This window comes from Staurois parvus, unplaced genomic scaffold, assembly GCF_062004578.1.
Source record: "Staurois parvus isolate SC_StPar_1 unplaced genomic scaffold, SC_StPar_1.0 ptg000172l, whole genome shotgun sequence".
Lineage (NCBI taxonomy): Eukaryota > Metazoa > Chordata > Amphibia > Anura > Ranidae > Staurois > Staurois parvus.
Window position 1 is genome coordinate 7,350,676 of NW_028317968.1, and position 19,440 is coordinate 7,370,115.

At 40.9% G+C, this 19,440-nt stretch overlaps 1 protein-coding gene and 1 pseudogene across 8 annotated transcripts in view; one reads left to right on the forward strand and one right to left on the reverse strand.

Annotated features, from left to right (window-relative positions):
* Positions 1 to 19,440, forward strand: part of BCAS3 (BCAS3 microtubule associated cell migration factor) — a 1,369,778-nt gene that overhangs the window by 743,384 nt on the left and 606,954 nt on the right. The gene's annotated exons all lie outside the window — the stretch shown is intronic.
* On the reverse strand, positions 7,829 to 9,920 carry LOC149462626 (chromobox protein homolog 6-like; annotated as a pseudogene).

Below are 19,440 nucleotides of genomic sequence, written 5' to 3' on the forward strand. Positions count from 1 at the left end.
ACATAGGGTGCAGGCAGATTACGGGCCTCACATAGCTGCTGCCAGGCCCCTAATCTGCCATGGGCCCCTATATACCGCCTCCTCATGCTGCTGCCAAGTCCAGAGTCTCTCATGGGTCCCTGTACGGCCTCCCATTGCTGCTGTCTCCATCGCCACACTCTGCTGCCATGTGCCACTTTCAGGTCTCTTCACACTGCTGGTGTGTTTAATTTTTTGACATAGGGTGCTGCAAGATAACGGGCCTCACATAGCTGCTGCCAGGCCCCTAATCTGCCATGGGCCCCTATATACCGCCTCCTCATGCTGCTGCCAAGTCCAGAGTCTCTCATGGGTCCCTGTACGGCCTCCCATTGCTGCTGTCTCCATCGCCACACTCTGCTGCCATGTGCCACTTTCAGGTCTCTTCACACTGCTGGTGTGTTAAATTTTTTGACATAGGGTGCAGGCAGATTACGGGCCTCACATAGCTGCTGCCAGGCCCCTAATCTGCCATGGGCCCCTATATACCGCCTCCTCATGCTGCTGCCAAGTCCAGAGTCTCTCATGGGTCCCTGTACGGCCTCCCATTGCTGCTGTCTCCATCGCCACACTCTGCTGCCATGTGCCACTTTCAGGTCTCCTTCACACTGCTGGTGTGTTAAATTTTTTGACATAGGGTGCAGGCAGATTACGGGCCTCACATAGCTGCTGCCAGGCCCCTAATCTGCCATGGGCCCCTATAAACCGCCTCCTCATGCTGCTGCCAAGTCTAGAGTCTCTCATGGGTCCCTGTACGGCCTCCCATTGCTGCTGTCTCCATCGCCACACTCTGCTGCCATGTGCCACTTTCAGGTCTCTTCACACTGCTGGTGTGTTAAATTTTTTGACATAGGGTGCAGGCAGATTACGGGCCTCACATAGCTGCTGCCAGGCCCCTAATCTGCCATGGGCCCCTATATACCGCCTCCTCATGCTGCTGCCAAGTCTAGAGTCTCTCATGGGTCCCTGTACGGCCTCCCATTGCTGCTGTCTCCATCGCCACACTCTGCTGCCATGTGCCACTTTCAGGTCTCTTCACACTGCTGGTGTGTTAAATTTTTTGACATAGGGTGCAGGCAGATTACGGGCCTCACATAGCTGCTGCCAGGCCCCTAATCTGCCATGGGCCCCTATATACCGCCTCCTCATGCTGCTGCCAAGTCCAGAGTCTCTCATGGGTCCCTGTACGGCCTCCCATTGCTGCTGTCTCCATCGCCACACTCTGCTGCCATGTGCCACTTTCAGGTCTCCTTCACACTGCTGGTGTGTTAAATTTTTTGACATAGGGTGCAGGCAGATTACGGGCCTCACATAGCTGCTGCCAGGCCCCTAATCTGCCATGGGCCCCTATAAACCGCCTCCTCATGCTGCTGCCAAGTCTAGAGTCTCTCATGGGTCCCTGTACGGCCTCCCATTGCTGCTGTCTCCATCGCCACACTCTGCTGCCATGTGCCACTTTCAGGTCTCTTCACACTGCTGGTGTGTTAAATTTTTTGACATAGGGTGCAGGCAGATTACGGGCCTCACATAGCTGCTGCCAGGCCCCTAATCTGCCATGGGCCCCTATATACCGCCTCCTCATGCTGCTGCCAAGTCTAGAGTCTCTCATGGGTCCCTGTACGGCCTCCCATTGCTGCTGTCTCCATCGCCACACTCTGCTGCCATGTGCCACTTTCAGGTCTCTTCACACTGCTGGTGTGTTAAATTTTTTGACATAGGGTGCTGGCAGATTACGGGCCTCCCATTGCTGCTGCCAGACATGTAATCTGCCATGGGCCCCCGTACCGACTCCTCATGCTGTGACGTTGCAACAAGGTGTAATTCAACCCTACATATGTTAGACCGCCTTTACGAACAGCTAAAGGCCATCACAGATTTCCTGATGTTAAAAGCGGATAAAGGTACTCCCTGTGTAACTTAGATGTCAGCCATTGTCAGCTCATGTGTGACACCTGCGCTTGCTCAGGCCCTTTGAGGAGGCCACGCTATTCGTGAGTCGGCAGGACTATGGGATGAATGAGGTCAAATCGGCCATGGGCCCCCGTACCGCCTGTTCACGCTGATGCTGGTCCCACAGTGTGACCTGGGTCCCTGTACGGCCTCCCATTGCTTCCACTCTGCCATGTACCTCTTTGAAATCTCCTCACACTCCTGCGGTTGTCCATTTTGTCATAGGTTGCTGGCAGATTAGCGGCCTTCCATAGGTGCCGCCAGGCCCCATATCGACCATGGGCCCCCGTACCTCCTGGTCACGCTGCTGCTGAGCCCACAGTGTGACCTGGGTCCCTGTACGGCCTCCCATTGCTTCCACTCTGCCATGTGCCACTTTGAAATCTCCTCACACTCCTGCGGTTGTCCATTTTGTCATAGGTTGCTGGCAGATTACAGGCCTTCCATAGGTGCCACCAAGCCCCATATCGGCCATGGGCCCCCGTACCGCCTGGTCACGCTGCTGCTGGGCCCACAGTGTGACCTGGGTCCCTGTACCGCCTCCCATTGCTCCCACTCTGCCATGTGCCACTTTCAGGTCTCCTCACGCTCCTGCTGGTTTCCATTTTGTCATAGGTTGCTGTATGGCCTCCCATTGCTGCTGCCTCCACCGCCACACTGTGGCTCCAAACACTGGTTTTGGCCCCGTGACTGGCCAAAGGAGTGAAGTGTGCAGTGATTCTAAGATCGACGGCACTCATCTGCATGTCATACTGACAGACAGTATTATTTCTCTTCCCCAGCAGACTCCAAGGGCATTTAAATTAAAGGTACAGTGTTCTGCACTAATATTAAGTCTCTCTGAAGCCTAGAAACACCCTTTTTTAAGTTAAATTCACAGCGAATTTATTCGACTCGAATCGAATATTGTCCACGAATTCGCCGAATCAGTCGAATCGAATTTTTCATTTCTTCGCTCATCTCTACTCAGAATATTTGAATGATTTCATTTGGTTTCAACATTTGATTTTGAAATGAATAGAGTTTACCGAAGGAAGACCATGTACACTGTAAGAAATTTTTTCAAGAAAAAGTTTCCATCCTGCTTTCCTTCGAATTTTCTCGTCAATGCAGTCGAAAATGAACGTCGACTTGACTCACTAATGATTTCAAAAACAAACTAACTTTCTTAGAACATTCATTTCCTAAGAATTTCCGTTCTAAATTCTAGCCATCTATAGCCAGCTTTACACCATAGGACCTAAGTTTTATGGGATTTGAAGGGACATTTTCACCTCCCATGCATAATTTTTTTCATATGGGGTGATCTGATTGATTAATAATTTCCACTGAGCCACAGTAAGAGAAGATAGGTTCGACAACCGTTATGGCTTTACAGGCTTCAAAATAGTCTAGTGTAATTTGGTCAACACTCTAAAAGGATAACTTCACCTTTGGGAGCATGTTACATGTTCCACCTGTTTTTCGGGTGGAACAAGTAACATGTTTCTAATGTTTCATGTTCCTAATGTAACATGCTTCTGATGCCGCAGCCGCAGAAGTTCCCCCATACTATCGGTCAGATATGAAAATAGCGTGACCATGCGGTGCTCTGCCTATGAAATCATTTATTCACAGAGTTCTGTAAATGAATGCACTACAAGTCCTGACAGCTGTCGTCTTCTAGTTTTCAATTAACTACCACGGCACTGTGGAGCACCATGGTAGTTCATTGAGTCTTCCTGTCAGTATATCTTGCTCGTACATTCTGAGTATAGGGAATGGAAACTAACATTTGTGACCTTGTGCTTTGAAAATTTCTATTAGTGGGAAGTTAGAGAAGAGCTTATCAGAGTCTCTAAATTGTGTCTCCAGACCATTGTGGTGTTATAAAAATCTATAGAAGAAACAGCAGGGTAATTCATGTTTCCCTATGTGTAAATTATGTAAAGGAGTACATTGTTCCCTCCTGATAGATATCTGAGAGGATTATATTACCGTGGGATTGCCATTAGTCAGTGTCAAGAATTGTACAAAGCTGCTCCAATATAGAGTTGTCCCATAGGGACAGGCTGACTGGAAGATCCTAAATGTAGACTAAAGCCAGCCATACACTGAACTGATTCAGCAGGCACTGGCTGAATTTCAACCTATGTTTGGGCATGGATCTGTTGATCGACTTGTGTACAACCAGGCTATTGGAAATTTTTCTCCTGATCAGTGCCACCAGCGGTGCTGATGAATTTGTTCTGAAGCTGTCAGAATACAAAGGCACAGCAAGAGGGATTCCCCCATCCACATCAAAAGTGTGGATGGGGAAATTGAGTCATTGGCTATTAAGAATGACTTGTGTATGGCCAGCCTAAAACTGGGTATACATGTACTGATAGCAGGAACCAGCTGACTTTCGGTACCAGCTTCTGTCGAACGGTCCTGCTGGAAAACTAGCACAGCGGTTGAGGTCCCTGCAGACAAATTGTGTTGATGCAGGGATCTGTGAGGGGGTTTTTTTTTCCATTCAGCCTGCTGATTGAACAAAAAAAGCACTTAACCTGTACACCATGCTTAAGAGTTTGACTTCAGCCCACACTGATATGGCCATTTTCAAATGGGCAGTGTGTAAAATAACTTTTAACCTTCCTAGTGGTAATCCTGAGTGTGGTTCAGGGTTCATTTTCAATACCAAAAACAGTAACCCTGAGCCACACTTGGGATTACACTGTGGTGTAAATTATCTTCTCCTGTGATCCCCCGATGTCCTCCCGTTGTGTCCTCCGGCCGATGTCAGCATCCGTCTTCAATGCGAGCAATGCAACGCAGGGGGGTGGAACCGGCAGGAGATTCAAAAAAGTAAAAACATGACATACTGTACACACAATACATTGTAATATGTTAGGATTACATTACTGTATCAAACCATTTCACCACAGTTTTGTCCCTAGTGCTTAGTCTAGTGCCCTGCCTGCACTTTTACTGTTCTTTCTGTCTAGAAACTTAAGAACGTCCATGGCATCCAAATAGTGTCCCTTTAGGTCAAAAGCAGTTTTAGACCAGCTAGAAAACGGCGATAGTAAATTATAATCACTTGCAGAATTGAGCGATAGTGATCCGTTGGAAAATTCATACACTTAAAGTGACGACAGCGACAATTCTGCGACTGAGCTCAGTGATGTGCGAACATGGCACTCTATTTCAAATTTCAGTGTTTTTGGTTTGATTACATGATTGAATTATATTTATTATTATTCTATTATTATTTTTTATAATTATTTATTATAAGTTATGATTTCGTGTTTCAAACTTTATCATACCCGGGATATTTACTAGACTCTTGTTCGAACAGATTTAAGTGAGTTATTCCTCAGAATTACAGGCCTACAATATAAAACAACAAATTTCCATGCAAAACAATGTACCGCTTTGACATTCAAAAATATTGACATAATTAGACCGCCAGAGAGGTTAAAGTAAAACTCCACAAAAACTATTTTTCTACTACTGAGCGCAGTGGGAAAGAGTTAGAACCTCTATCATGTTTTTATTTATTTTATTCTGTGTTCCTGTTGGGGAGATTCACTTTCATTATCTCTATTGATGACTGCTATCACCAGGAAAGAAACTGAGAGAAAGTCTAAAGTTTGCAGTTGTCACTGGGTCTAGAAAGATAGAGAACATCTCCCAGTGGAGACACCGGCCATTGGGTGGATTTTTCTACTTCCTACTTTGTCTCTAGGAGAGAAAGTGAAGCAAAATATCCTTAAAACCTGACAGATGTTCTTACCCTTACCTGGTTTAGATATAAAACTCATTTTTTTAGCTCTATTTTAATTATAAAGGCTATAGTTTTTCTGTTGTATGCCAGCAATAATGATTCCTACATTTGCACAGAAGGGAGGTGGTATAACTGTCAATGTATAGTACTTTAAGTAACCTTATTTCTTCAGACGAGAGTTCTCTACCTCTGCGGTGGACCACACAACATTTTTATCCCTTACACAGGTATTATGAGGATGTTTTTAGCTGTAAACCAGTCAGAACAATGCTTGTAAAAGTTTACAAGCTACTCTGAACCAGGAAGTAAATGAAGGCTGTACACCTTGCATTGGAGTCTTTTGATTCCTATCTAAGTGTTGATTGCTTGTTGCTAGGAGATGTAAGCAATGTGGCGCCTTTCCTTATCACTAGTCATCACCTTGTCTCACCTTCAAAGGTTCCATTAGGATTTCTCATCCCTTTGTGTTTAACCTTTTCCTGTGTGCCCTGAATACATTGGTGGCGAGAGCGTTAACATCTCTTTCAGTTTCATGTGTGTCTTATTGTATTTTCTCAACAGAATGCAGTAAAACAGTCTAATTTAATATATTTTTATGTTACATTTGGTGACAAGGCAAGGATATGACTTCATATGTAATTTAATTACAATGACTCACACAGATGTGTGACTTTAACAATTTAATTTGCTCAGACCTGGATAACAGCAACAAAACAAAGGAAATTTGAATTGCGATGAGATGGTATACAGTAATGTACAGTATATATATAGAAAGAGAAATTTAAATTTTAATTGTATTATTACATTGTTTGTGTGTATACTTATAAACTTTAAACCTATACAGCGTTTAACATAAAAGTTAAGCATCTAGTATTAATTGCAATTATTTACAAGGATAGATTCAGTTAAAACGTTGAAAGCTGAACTTTAGCCAATAAGATAAACACACAGTTGAAATACCTTTATGTGAACAGCTTGAGCTGACAAAATGTTTGTAGTTTTTTTTGTGGTCATTTTACAATTCACATGCCTCTGTTACACTGCAGAGCAAGGAGGGTGACACTGGTTTATCGGTCACAGCCAGTTTATCGGTCACAGTTAAAGAATACAGTGGTGTCATCCTCTTGTCCTTCGCCTACAGATTGGACAGTGAAGGAGCGTTATCATAAATCACAATTGTCCGCTGAGGGTCAAATAAAACATGGCTTGTTAGCTTGCAGTTGTTTATTAAGGCTTTAGTTGTAGTTCTTTTGGTTTTCTATGAATCTAATGTTACTTAGAGCTTTAAAATCAAACCACACATTTGATTTATTGTATGTTACATGGACTAAATATGCACACTAAAGACATTTTCCATTATTTGGTAAAGTAAAGGGCACTCTTTTTAAAGTAGCCACAGCAGTCAAAAGTCATGTCTTTGTTTCAGTTGTTTAGAAGTCAGGAAAGTTAAAATCAAGCTATGGTGACTGCATACTGTATCTGTGCATTTCTTAAAGGAAACCTGTCACACGTAAAAGCTAGAAAAGTAAACTGCAGTTGTGTAAATAGACGTTGTCGTGTAATGTGTCTGTCCCTGTTATCTTGATATTCCTAAGTATATATGTATAATACAACATGGGCATCCCTCAAATAGTGTGCAGCCTGAAGGCTCACTATAATTTCCTTTTATTGTAGTTTCTGTCATGATGCTGGTAGCTTCTTGGTTGCACCTTGATTATACTAAATGGTACATTGGCAGAAACACTAAAATAGTTTTTTGTATTAAATATACTTTGAAGCTGCTTTGGATTTGAAAAGTGAAAATGTTTATTCACTAAATGCATTACAATTAAACTCATTCTTCATTCAAATAACCAAAGTACCAAGGTGGGTTTGACCAATTTTACACAGTGCAGATAACTAGCAGTGTTACATATTACTTATATTCCCCTTTTATGTCGCTTTTATGGTGCCTGTGACCACAGATCTCACTATGTGTAAGGTGTGAATGAATGTAGTGGGAGAAGTTAGATACACACATTTGTTTTTATACCTCAGTATGTTAACTCCCTCCATCCTTTGCTTTAGAAGCATGCCTTTCCTCGTGCTTGCAGCAGATTAGAGTGTTGATCATATGATGGAGCCCTTGGGAAGTGCTTCACTATCTACGTTCTCTTTATTTGGGCCTTAAAGGGCTTGTTAAACAATGAGAATGATTCATATTTAAGGTTGTAAATCTGACTGTGCAACTTGTGCTCACCTTGCTTTTTACTTTACCAATCGCTCAATTTCTAGAAGGAATTTTGGGGTGCCCTAGAGATGCCTTTGCATCTTTCTCATTGACCTTTAGATTGGGAATGATTGATTATGCTTTGGCTATCTAGGCTTTGCCTGGCATTTGATAATTTGCACAGTTTCTGAAAATAACGACACAGGGGGGCATTGGCCAGAACTAGCACAAGAAGGTGCAATAGGATCTGCACTGGGAAACGGGTGACCTGGCTTGCTTTGGCATTGGATTTCATTTTTTAATTGATGCACAGCAGCATATATGTGCAATTCAGAGGAACCGCTGAAGTCTGGTTTAACTCTATAGTGGAGGTCACTCATATGAAACACTTCTAGCATTTAGTAAGAATGTTTTTGAATTTGGACCCCTTTTACTGGTTCATAGATCTCTTGTTCCCTCTATTTTTGCTCAAATACCACAGTAATGTAAGAATCCAGAATGTTCTTTTCCCAAATTCTGTACTTGGTGGCCCATCCTTTTCATTTGACAAGATATTTGAAATGACTTTCTTATGCATGATCAAGCGATGAATTCAACAGCAAAGACTCACTCCCTGACTGCAGACAGCACGGTCCCGACTAAGACTAGCAGACAGGTCTTTCCTCTCTGAGCTCCATTGTCACCTCCCTGTGCATGTTTGAAAAGTGTCCACATTTGTTCCTCTCTCCAACTATGTACTAATTTGGTCATATATCACAAAGATGTTTGTAGAATAAAGCAGAAGAAAAATGTGCTTAGTCTAAAAAATATAATTTGAAGAGAAGTTGCCTCAACAATACTTTTCTTTTACAACTTTGCTCAGAATGTACAACTATCTGATAGGTAGGCATCAGTTTGCTGCAGTAGACTTGATGTGCTGTTTCTCATTTGGCATCTTGTAGGGTGAAATTGAATTGAATTGAGAGTGGGCCCACTTAATTTTCTTTTTTTTCTTTTTTTTTTTTTCGCCCTTCAGACACATGAAATACCCCACACATACATGATAAAGAGTAAGTGTGAGCTGTCAACCTAATCCATGCAGCATACCTAAAGTACACTTGTGCCCAGTCTATGGAAAGTGTATACATATTTTTAATAAGCAGTAAAAGAGCTTTAAAACAAGCTGCATGTACTTCCAAGTAATGTATTCTCAAAAATCACAACAGAAAACGGAGTTTCATAAAAACACTTGCTGTCAGGCTGCCCAGATTCTGTATTAAAAGAAAAAAAAATAAGCTTTAAAGCCTAACTCCAACCAAAAATAAATGTGTTTTGTTGCATTCCGTGTCTCCACTGGAAAGATTTTCCATCAGTTTTTGTACCTGGTCTATCCCTAATCCAATCTGTTCAAAACTGGCTGGAGTTTGGTTTTAAGTTTAAAGTATTTTTATTCAAGTCAATACTTTTAGTAGATTGCTATTCATTATTGAACTTTAAACACCACATTTAGAGTACATGCACATTTCTTTAATGACTTAACCATGCAGCTCTTTCTCTGTTTATTGAATGCACCAGGACCTACTACAGATGCATGCAGATCCATGTTGATGTTTCTACACACTGTAAATCTTCTGGATAAATTTTCTGGATCATTTTCTACAGAATTTGTCCTGTGTACTTTTAGTCATAAAGAATTTCAACCTTTAATTCACAGTTACTTGGATAATCTGTGCTAAGATACAGGACAAGCTTGTGTTTGGCATTAAAGTATATAGGGAGCTTTGTCCTGTGCAAACTTAAAGCAGCCTTGAGGTAAAAAGCATGGTCTGTTGAATATATATCAGGGTGGCCCTACTCATACAAAATAGCATGAAAGTTTAAAAGATTAAAATAATGTAAGGACCTAATTTAGATAGAATACTTACCTTACCTTAGGGGAATTACCTTAAGTACCCTTAGTCTTGCAAGAAAACAGAGTTCAATTCTGCTTGTGAGATTTGAGGTACTCCACATACCGCAAGATCTCTCCAAAGAATATGGTTCTCTCACCTTTGTCTAGGCACCATGAGTGAAAGGCAGGGAACAGTCCACTTTAGAACTTTAAAAGTGATAAATGATAACTGAAAGAAAATGACTTAAAAAAATTCTAAATAGAAACATCTCCTGTTCCTCCTGTCATCCAGGTGACAAGTGCTAAGAATGCTGAGCTAGCATGGTCAACAGTGCCCCCCTCTTCCCCACTGCTGTACGACCACACTGCTTAGTAGAAGACCAATGTATAATTAGATGTGAGTGACAGGCACACAGTGGAGAAGGGGGCATGATAGACAGCGCTCACAGAGGATCCAGAGATTTATGACAGCAGTATAGGGATGGAGGTGAGTTTGACACTTCAATGCATATATGGAGGAGAGTAAGATTTTCAGCATTAGTAATGTAACCTTTTTTGGCGATCATGTACTGCAGAACAGGCATGATCCAGGGATGTTAAGGCTGAGCCAAGGAGAGGGGGTAGTGGCTACTAGTAATGGACCGAACACCCCCCTGTTCGGTTCGAACATTTGAACATAACGAAAGCTCAAATTTCGAACATAGTGGACATTTCACTAAGCAGTATCTTACCACATCTGAGTATGCCGTAAGATAGCGCACAGCTACTAAACACATTCTTTATTGTTTCAGCTGTCAGCAGGGTTCCCCTCTGACAGCTGAATGTAAAAAGAATTGCCGGCATTGTCTGGCAATTATATGAAAAAAATTTGTGAGGTCCCTCCCCATCCATACCAAGCCCTTCGGGTCTGGTATAAATTTTGAGGGGAATCCCCATGCCAAAATGTAAAGAAAAATGGCATGGGGGTCCCCCCCCCAAGGCCATACTAGACTCTTATCTGAGCATGCAGCCCAGCAGGTCATCAAAGGGGGGGGGAACGAGCAAACCATACCTGGCCACATGCCTTCAACATGGGGGGTGGGAGTCTGGAGCAGGGGGGGTTCTCCCCAAAGCACCTTCTCCCCATGTTGATAGGGACAAAGGTCTCTTCCCCACAACCATGGCCGGTGGTTGTGGGGGTCTGCAGGAGGGGGGCCCCATTTAACAAGGGGGTCCCCAGATCTTGACCCCCCCATGTGAATGAGTATGGGGTACATGCTACCGCTACCCATTCACAAAAAAAAAGTGTAGTGTAAAAATGACAGGAGATAGTCTTTGACAAGTCCTTTATTAAAAACAAAAATTTTAAAAAAGGTCCCCCGAAGTAGATCCAACGTCAATCACAATGCCCGCCACCACCGCCGACCTGAAAAAAAACAAAAAGCTCTGCTCTCGATGTTGGCTCCTGGCTATCTGACAGCTGCACAGTGATGACAGTTCTTAGTGTGATGACGTAACAAGGGGGGATCCCGCCAAATGCCCTTGCCATTCGTGTGTTCGCCGATTGTTTGAGTTGAGCTAACATTCGACTCCAACATACAGCCCATCCCTAGTGGCTACAATGCTAGCTGTAGCTTCCTCATAGGAACACCCATAAATTGGGCTTCTGCCTGTGATGGATCTGACAGCCTGAAGAAACAGAAAATAAGATGTACTTTTATTGAACAATGCAGCCATAGATCGGACATGGGCCAAGTGCTGCATGCCTTTGATCTCCTGTGGGATTCAATACATAATTCTAAGCTCTGGTTTTTTTTAGGTAGGATAAGCAAGGTCCTTTTTCTGGGTACCCTAAGGAAAAAGTATAACATATAAAGTATAACTAAAGTCTGCCCAGGCCATCCCCTCCACTGATCATTCCCAGAAGCCTTTGTATTCTATAAATGAGTTCACTTAATACTAAGTGCTCTGCCGTTGAGCAGAAGGGGAGAGCACAGTGGCTGTATGCAACTCTTCAGCCTTAAGAGTTGAGACCAGAAGATCCAACATCGGAGCACTGAAAACATAGAGATAGTTAGTTTTCTGGCACTCAGAAAAAGTGAAAACTGTAAATGAAGAGATAAGTCCACAGGGTGGCATGCACCTCGGAGGACTTAACCCCCATTAATCCTCTGCACTTTACAAAGTAGTTGAATACCTGGAGTTCAGCTTTAACAAAAGTTTTCATTTCCCCAAAATCCTTAGTTTTGGTTTATAGTTGCTTTAGGGGGCTTATTATTCTTAATGAGACAGAATATTAGGTTTGTGTTGTATGCTCTAGGGTGTGCTTGCTCCCTCATATTTGTGAAAATAAAATATTGCAGTAATTATGACCTGTGCAGCTTTAATTCACATTTGATCAGGCCTGTGCTGCATAAATGAATATGTTTGTGTGGCACAGCATGTGGTTGCAATAACCTGCTTGTCTCTAGCCATAACAAGTAAACCTCATGAAAACAAGAGACTATTGCTGGTGGTGTGACTAATCTGATCCAGGTAGAATGCTGTATCCTTGTATCGAGTTGAAAGTAAAATAAAAAATAACTGTTGTCTGCTGAGAGAAGAAAATACATTTCCTCTTGAGCATTTCTTCACTAGCCCAGAGTTGGCGTCAATATAATTATACAGAGTACTGGGTGACTGACCTATCTGATGTGCAGTATTAAAGCCATATTAAAACATTAGAGGATCTGTCATTTATTTAGATTGCCTGAGATTGTTTTAACAAAGATAAAGCTATATTGCTGTAGATTTGAAGTTTGCAGAGCTCACAAATTGCAAGTTAATTTTTCATTAAGCAAATATACTGAGATCTTCTTTAATAAGGGCCTATTTTCCCTGAGATGGACATTCATTGAGTGGTGAATGTTCGCTGAGTTCCCTTAATAGTTTGAGTGTGAGGTGCCTGCTTGTTTTTTCTTAAAGAACAACTCCACCCATAGTACATATATCATTTTTAGGTGTACTCTGATGGTTTAAAATACTTGGCTTTCTTTAGAACTTTAGAAATTACTTTTTACCTCCAACCCTTGCCAGAAAGCTACAACATACTGTACATGTCATCCATTTGCAGCTGGACACCAAACTACTTGTTTAGTGAACATTTTAGGGAACCCATGTAGGATTGCAACACTATAATTTGGCTTTGTAATGGCTGCAGTGGTTTCAATGAAATAATCATTTTGGTGGGAATATCTCACCAACAGCGTCTCCAAGAGATATAAGAAATGGACATGGGATTCAGTCTCCCATCAGCTACTCACAACTGAAAAGAAATTTCGGTAAAGCTGAACCCAAATAAATTAGATAGTATGGAATGGAATAGAGATTTTCAAACCTACATAGATCACTTAGTTGCCTGTCTGGTGCAGATATTTTTGTTAAAATAGTTACACAAATGTGTTGGAATCGATTGGATTGGGTGACCAATATGTGGATAACTTTGTGTTCTGCTATTCTGTCCAAAAGTACTCATAATCGGTATTATTTATTAGTTGGTATAATATTGTGATATTATTTATTGCTTACATGTAATGTGTATGTGCTTTCCGCAGCAGTGATTATATTTCAGGTGGTCAGGATGTGTGAATAGAGCAGGCAGATGAAGTCACCCACAGTATGAATGCTCAATCTGTTCTAATTGCTGCGGGCAACAAATGACAAGGCTGAGTGGTCATCGGGGTCTTATTACTGGCAATGATAGAACTAGAATATTCTTGGCGTCACAGGACCTTTAAGGCTGTCCCTCCATGAGCAGATCCAGCCAGTGCTTGAGGGGCCTTGTTGGAACAGCAGTGAAATCAATATGGTCTAGAAGCCTTGACCTGAGCCTGTAATTACCTGCATAGCATAAAGGCAGCTTGTGTTGTTACAGATAGTGCTTGCTTTCAGACCTGACGTGCTTTGAATTAATCTGTTAAGGAAGGATATTGCCCTTTTTTTTATATTTCTCGTAGCAGTGAACAAGGAAACAATAGACATAAAACTGGTTATTCCTTCGGGGTCAGATTTCTATTTCTTGCTCACATTTAATTATATGCTTAATGGTGTGTATCTGTGATGAAAAAAGGCAACTTTTTTTGTAAGAGTTATTCATGGCAGACAGCATTGTGTTTCAGGCCAGTGCTAGTTCTTCACATCATTATGATACTATGCAGAATCAAGCAACACACTGCTATGAAGCATGAGAGCAGAGAAATGTTCCAAAAGAAGTTGGCCATGACTTGTATCAGTGCTATTAATGTTTATTGATGTTTATCATACCCTTGCCCTTTATATAGACCTTAAAAGCTGTGGTACATTTGCAGGATACATGTATATCTTGCAGAGAGCACTTGAGGTAGAGGACAAAACATCACATTTTTACTGCTTTGTGCATGGGCAATTACAACTGGATTTAGCACAAAGCATCCAAATAGTCATGAATGACTCCCAATGGTTTTTAAATGGAAGCAACCTAGGGCAAGGCGGGTTTTCCTCCTATGTATGGCTGAAGGAATTAGCAAATTTTGCTAAGAATATGCAGTAGTTGTAAGATGTTGTATCCAACTCTGTTTGTGACCAATGAATACGTCAGTTTGCACATGCAATTTTGATAATTGTAACTAAGGATATATCTAAATTTAATTACAGATCATTATTGTATTGTTAATTTCTCAGAATAGTAGAGTGCATCTACAAATTGTGACATTTTATTGAATGATGTGAAATCTCATCTTTCATCCATCGAGCTGAGTTGGTAATGTTTATTGCAATCACAGTGTGCTGTGGAAAGTGCACCTGACAGTGTACACAGATACCCTGTTTTCATGCTGAACTCAAGTAAGTGGTATTTGGATACCACACAGATGATGATAGGTGAGTGCCTGTGTCCTGTTAACTGTACCATTTAATGTAGTAATTAAGGTATTTCTGAAGACCTACAACAGATTCAGTGTAGGGCTAATCAAACTGGGTGCTACTATATGTATCTCCAATAATGGAGAATTAAAGTGGTTGTAAACCTCAGACATGAAATATGGACAAAGCATATCCCTCTATAGTGTGTACTTGTCCTAATTCAGAGCAGTAAGTGTCATTTGTTTCTGCTGCTTCGCTCCTCTGCTGTTAGCATGAGTCACTTCTGACAAGTTTTCCTGATGGCAAAAAAGAGAAAAATGGTGACAGGGAAGGGAGCTCCAGCAGATTAACAGCCTCAGCTCTCTTTCTGTGAGATGTGTGAAAATGGTGCGTCTCTTCACTCCAATCAGCTCTCAAAGCCCTCCTCACTGAACTCTGCAGTTTGTAATTTCAGCTCTCTGCCCCCTATTGTCTATACTCTCAGACAAGCTTTTTAAATTCAGCACTGTAAACAGATGTAGAAAAGACTGCAGATTAACAGGTACAACTTATGTAGGAGGATTTGTTTCATCTCTGTGTATCACCTGAGACCTGACATTTCACTGGGTACATGTAGGGGTTTAGAACCAATTTAACTAGTAGTGTGGTAAGGAAAAAAAACATATAAAGAATTCTATTTAGTAGTTGAACACAAATGATAAATTAGGATCTGAAAGCATCAATACAACCACATATTCATTTCAGGATTGTCAAGAACACAGTTTCTCTTATCAAACTCATGTATACAGTTGTGTTAAAAATATTAGCACTCAGACATCACTAACCGGATCAATCACTGTTTTTGATAGAAATGATATTTCTACATGGCAAATAATTTCCTAGCAGGTGTAATAGAGTAATAGAAATCCAACAGACCCAACAGTCATGACATGCATGCTGCTGATTCTGTGTAATTGAATCACTAATTGAAAGGGGCATGTTCAAAATAATAGCAGTGTGGAGTTCTATTAGTGAGGTCATTCATTCTTTGAAAAATAGGTGGCAATTATTGCCCTTACTTAAGGAAGGAAGGCAGCAAATGTTGTACATGCTGGTTACAGTGCATTTCTCTCTGAAATTCTGAGGAAAATGGGTCGTTCCAAACATTGTTCAGAAGAACAGCGTACCTTGATTAAAAAGTTGATTGGAGAGGGGAAAACATATAAAGAAGTGCAGAAAATGATAGGCTGCTCAGCTAAAATGATCGCAAATGCTTTAAAATGGCAACCAAAGCCTAAAAGACATGGAAAAAAGCGAAAAACTACCATTTGAATGGATAGAAGAATAGCCAAAATGGCAAGGACTTAGCCAACAATCAGCTCCAGGAAGATCAAAGAAGGTCTAAACTTACCTGTGAGTACTGTTACAATTAGAAGACGCCTATGTGAAGCCAAGCTATCTGCAAGAAGCCCCACTGTTGAAAAAAAGACGTGTGCTGAAGAGGTTACAATTTGCCAAAGAGCACATTGACTGGCCTAAAGAGAAATGGCGCAACATTTTGTGGACTGATGAAAGTAAGATTGTTCTTTTTGGGTCTAGTGGCCGGAAACAGTTTGTCAGACGACCCCCAAACACTGAATTCAAGCCACAGTACACTGTGAAGACAGTGAAGCATGGTTGCACAAGCATCATGATATGGGGATGTTTCTCATACTACGGTGTTGGGCCTATTTATCACATACCAGGGATCATGGATCAGTTTGAATACATTAGAATACTTGAAGAGGTCATGCTGCCTTATGCTGAAGAGGAAATGCCCTTGAAATGGGTGTTCCAACAAGACAACGACCCCAAACACACCAGTAAACGTGCAACATCTTGGTTCCAGACCAACAAGATTGACGTTATGGAGTGGCCGGCCCAATCCTCGGATCTTAATCCAATAGGAAACTTGTGGGGTGACATCAAAAATGCAGTTTCTGAGGCAAAACCAAGAAATAGAGAAGAACTGTGGAATGTAGTCCAATCATCCTGGGCTGGAATACCTGTTCACAGGTGCCAGAAGTTGGTTGACTCCATGCAACACAGATGTACAGCAGTTCTCAGAAACAGTGCTTATACAACTAAATATTCATTAAGTGATTCAAAGGAAAGCAAAATCTTCAAACATTTTTCAGTTTATATAGTGAATTTTTGAGTTTGTAAAGAAGAATACAAACACTGCTATTTTTTTGAACAGTCTAATATTCACTTTTCTTCAATTTTTTTAGAGGAACAACACAAATTTGATCTACTTTTCTTCATGTTTTGATTTGGAATATAATGTGTAGTGTTCCCAATGCATTTGTGTGTATGGAAATAAAAGCTATTAGAAGGATTTTGAGCTTTATTCACTTTTTTTAACACACTGCTATTATTTTGAACACAACTGTATAACACCTATTCCTACTCCCTTTATTATTACAGTAATACATGTACCCTGTTTTATTGCCTACTCAACACTATACTCTTTGAAGTGGACCTTCACCCATCTAAATAAACCTGACAACACTAATGCCATCTCTGTAGAAAAAGCAGTGATTTCTGTACTAATTTTTCCCCCTGAAAGCTCTTCTCTTAGCATCTCTGTAGTCCGGCAGGCAGGCTCTGTGAAATGTGTGACACAGCAGTGCCTACCCACAGGATATGGTGAATGTGTCACAAAAATCAAGGAAGTAAATCTGTGGAAATGTTCATAAAGTAAGTTTACAAACATCGGAACATTATTTAATGGGAGTAGGCTAGAAAGAAATTATTTCAGGAACATTCAGTTTAAAGGGAGTAGTCTAGAAATAATAAATAAATGATTTTCAATGAGGAAATTAATATATGACTTTAACCCCTTCATGCCTGAGTAAAACAAATCTTAATGCCTAAGCACAATTTTGCAACATTGACATGTGTTAGTAACACCGTACATATCATCACAACTACTTTGTACATCCAGGTGAATTATACCGTGTTTTTTTCAAGACAAATCGGCTTTCATTTGGTGGTAAATGATAATGGATATCTCCTGATTTTTTTTTTATTATCAAAGGAAAACTGTCTAAAAATAGTAAAAAAAAAATCTTTTTTTTTTATTTAGCTGTGTGTTTTTTGTTACTACCATAACCTACCACCAAAGAACAACCCAAAATAAATTTTCCAGCTCTTGATGATTGCAGCAATACCAAATAAGTGTATGTTATTTGTTGTTTGTACCCGTAGTACAGCCCAGAAACAATAGTGCGCATTTTGTTTTTTATACCTAAAACACACTGACACTAACTGATACCAATTTGAAAAAAAAAACTGACCTTTGACCTTGACCTTTGATCCTGACCTTGACCTAAACACTTACCCTGGCACTGAACTAGATCAAACCTTGATCTAGGTATTTTTTCTTTATCTTTTATCTCTCTCTCTCTCTCTCTCTATATCTTTTTTACAAACATTTTTTTTCTCTATGCCAGGACTTAGAGAGATGCAATGTATCTCTCTCCTCCATTCATAGAGAAAAAAAAAACAAGGGGGGCGGGCTAAACAGTGACTGATCACTGTGATAGCCAATCAGAGGCTATCACAGCGATCGTGTGACCCGGAATCGGGAGTCCCGGGTCCCGATCGTTAGAATGGGACCCGGAGCTCTCAGTGACACCCCGGTCTTTGTGCTGGGAGCGTGCTGTGCGCTATGCTCCCAGCAGAAAGACAGGTACGCAAATATGCAGCCCCATGGAAAAAAGCCCTGTTTTGTGAGGCCGCATATTTGTGTGACATCGGCGTCAAGGGGTTAAGGAGTAACTCCACTTTTGTTGAGAAAAAACTCTTCACTCTGGGTGATCTATGTACATTGCAAGGATTTTAACAAACTTTGTTGCAGAGTCCTATTTTTTGTTATTCTGAAGGAATAGCTGTTTGTGTCTATGTGGAAAGTGAATCTAATAGGAGGGGTTTCAAAATTATCAATTAGCTGCTGCACCTGCGGGGCTCTAATGAGGAAAACTGCAAGGTGTGCATCCCTTTATATGTAATTTGCTATTGGGAGTATCTCACCAAAAATTACTTTTTTGTAGCAGGGGATGCCTGAAACCTGACTTGTATCTTAGTGCAGATTTCTGGGAAAATCAGTGAGCCAATCACACAAGCAGGAAATGATGTATCTAGGAGCGTTCTGTACACATTCTGCGCACAGAACACCTCCAGATTGCATTCCATTTTACAGAAAATGACAGCACTGCACATTGAAAAGGAAAGGTGCATTTTTATAACATTCAATTACAATATGACTTGTGTTGCAATTGTACATACTATATTATTTTTTTTTATTTGCCATCTTTTTCCTATGAAAGTGGAGTTACCCTTTAAACGTCACCCATAGATATACTTAATTTATTTACTGATGTATTCTATATAACGTGTGTCATATACAGCACACCTGCACATGTGCAAACAGCTTTCTGTACTGTAGAAATGGGAACAAGGCTAGACATTGTTATACTCCATCACAAACTGTATAGGTAGGCTTCTGGGAAAAGAAAATATAAAACTGCCTTTTTTCATAGTTACTGTATTAACTGATACTTGGAATTGATTCTGCTTAGTTTTTTTGACAAGAGTAGTAAATGGTTACATGTGCATTTATAAAGGGATATTGGATTCCTTGCCTCTTTAATTGAATAAATAAATCTCTTTAACAAAATACAGAGCATAACATATTTCCATATTTAATACAGTGTTTGTTAAAATTGAAAACAATAAAACATTTTTTTTTATAGCTGTAGCTTT